The sequence below is a fragment of the Octopus bimaculoides genome, chromosome 30, assembly GCF_001194135.2.
Source record: "Octopus bimaculoides isolate UCB-OBI-ISO-001 chromosome 30, ASM119413v2, whole genome shotgun sequence".
NCBI classification, from domain to species: domain Eukaryota; kingdom Metazoa; phylum Mollusca; class Cephalopoda; order Octopoda; family Octopodidae; genus Octopus; species Octopus bimaculoides.
Genome location: NC_069010.1, coordinates 9,324,979 through 9,325,497, shown reverse-complemented (window position 1 = coordinate 9,325,497; position 519 = coordinate 9,324,979).

Genomic DNA, 519 nt, shown 5'->3' with positions numbered 1-519 from the left:
ATATACAGGGTGTCCACAAAGTCTGGGTACATGGGGATTAACACATACTTTAAGAAATTATTATTTCTTATATTTAATTGTTTATGTTATGATTTTATTTACCCCATGTACCCAGACCTTGTGGACACCCTGTATATATATATATATATAGATATAGATATATGTATGTGTTTACTCACAGACATATACACACGCATATATATACATATATATGCACACACATATATACACATATATATGCACATATATATATAATTATATATATATACTTACAAACACATATATTTATGTCTATATATGTATGTATGTGTATAGATGTGTATGTGAACATGTATATTTATATACACACACACACACATTTCTTTGTGTGTATGTGTGTGTTTTTTTCGGTTTGTATTTTGAGAATGATAGAAACGTTGCCGCTATTTTTCAACTTGTTGATTAAAAAAAAAATTAAAAAATAAATGTAAAATAGTTTTTTCTGTTTAAAAACAAAATCAATAAATTTCCCTCACCCCC